We start from the raw sequence: 2330 nt of genomic DNA on the forward strand, positions 1-2330 counted from the left end.
CCAACCTAGATAGCATATTAAAAAGCAGAGACATTACTTTGTCAACAAAGGTCTGTCTAGTCAAAGCTATGGTTTTTCCAGTGGTCATGTATAGATGTGAGAGTTGGACTATAAAGAGGGGTGAGGGCTGAAGAATTGATGCTTTTGAACTGTGGTGTTGGAGAAGACTCTTGAGAGTTCCTTGGACTTCAAGGAGATCCAACCAGTCCATCCTAAAGGAGATGAGTCTTGGGTGTTCATTGAAAGAACTGATGCTGAAGCTCCAATACTTTGGCCACCTGATGCGAAGAGCTGACTCCTTAGAAAAGACCCTGATGCTGGGAAAGATTGAAGGCAGGAGGAGAAGGGGATGACAGAGGATGAGATGGTTGGATGGCATCACCGACACAATGGACATGAGTTTGGGTAGACTCTGGGAGTTGGTGATGGACAGGGAGGCCTGGTGTGCTGCGGTTCATGGGGTCGCAAAGAGTCAGACACAACTAAGTCACTGAAATGAACTGAAAGCTCTAAAATGTTGACTGATTTACCAAAGACAATAAAGCTGATAAGCAACAGGACATGGATTTGAACTCAGACCAGATTCCAAAGCAGCATTTTGCTAGTTCTCTGATTGTTGCTGGGTTGTGCCTTTTCTGTAACTTATTTATTGTTTTATCCTGTGTGTAGATGTGGTACCACTATGTCATTGGACATCCAAGTTCCCTATCCCCATTCAGGTGACATATCTCACTTGTCCACAGTGACTGGGGTTTCCATGCCTGAAGATGATATCCTCTACCTGCACCCTGTCTTTGATCCAGAAGGTTCCATCCTCTCCCCTGAGGACTCCGTGGTACTTCCTGTGGATGCTTCTTCCCCTTCCCCAGCCACAGCTTCTCTAGTCCTAGAGGGGACATCTAGTTCTGCTAACAAGTCGCAGACCTGGAACTTAGGTCACATTTCCGCATTGATCTTCTTATGTGGGGGGAAAAAAATTGGCCTTAGACACCAAAGAAGGGAGGGAAAAGAAGGGGAGAATAACCAGATAGCTGCTTCTAGAAAACTTATGTGGGAACTGGGCATAGTCATTCTCCAATCAGAAGTTAGCTAGGGATAGCTGAGCCCTTTTAAGATAAAGACTACAAAACTGTGTTGAGCAAATTAGATACAGAGCCTGAGTAAAGACCCGTAGAAGCTAGGGGCTTTGAGGCTGAAGCATAATTAGTGGCACGGTTTTCAGTTTGATTTTGGTGAAGAGCCAATGAGATGTTGAAAGTGGTGGGGGACAGCTGTCCCCATATTTGCTATAGGGTCACAATGAATCGGATTTTCTATGTAGACATTTATTAGTCAAATTTTCAGGCACAAACAGTTTATGAACTTGTTCTGCAACTCACTGAAGCCCCAGCTCCTTGTCTTCTAGAGTTTCTAATACAAAAGATTCTGTCAAGCTGGATCTCTCAGGGCAGCCCTGAAGACCAGGTGGTGGTCTCTCCCCAATTCATTCAGGGGTGGGAGTGTCTCTGAATGGTTTTAGTGGATCCACATACTCTGAATACCTTTAATTTCACCAGTGGAAGACCATTTCTAATAGTCATCATGCCCGTTAAAAGTCACCAGTTTTCCAATGAAAACCTATTTTTGATACTTGCATATTCATTCACAAAATATTAATCTTGAAAATTAATTCACTGTGTATAATTACTATTATATTTTAAAATTATGATAAAATACACATCATATAAAATTTATCATCTACTATTTTATGTATACAGTTCAGTGGCATTCAGTACTTTCACTCTATTGTATAACCATTATCACCATCCATCCCCATAGCTCTTTTCATCTTGTAGAACTAAAAAGCTCAGTCTCATTCATAATACCCTCTCCCCCTTCCCTTCCTCCCAGCACCTGGCAGCCATCATTCACTTCTGTCTCTATGAATTTCACTACTCTGAGCATCTCATCTAAGTGGAATCATACAGTATTTGTCCTTTTGTGACTGACTTATTTAACTCAGCAAATCCTCTAGGTTTATTCAGGTTGTAGCAAGGGATCACAATTTTCTTCCTTTTTTAAGCCCAAATAACACAGACCTACAAGACCTTTTAGAACTAACACCCAAAAAAGATGTCCTTTTCATTATAGGGGACTGGAATGCAAAAATAGGAAGTCAAGAAACACCTGGAGTAATAGGCAAATTTGGCCTTGGAATACAGAATGAAGCAGGGCAAAGACTAATAGAGTTTTGCCAAGAAAATGCACTGGTCATAACAAACACCCTCTTCCAACAACACAAGAGAAGACTCTACACATGGACATCACCAGATGGTCAACACCGAAATCAG

Source organism: Bison bison, unplaced genomic scaffold (assembly GCF_000754665.1).
Source record: "Bison bison bison isolate TAMUID 2011002044 unplaced genomic scaffold, Bison_UMD1.0 scf7180017864461, whole genome shotgun sequence".
Taxonomy (NCBI): domain Eukaryota; kingdom Metazoa; phylum Chordata; class Mammalia; order Artiodactyla; family Bovidae; genus Bison; species Bison bison.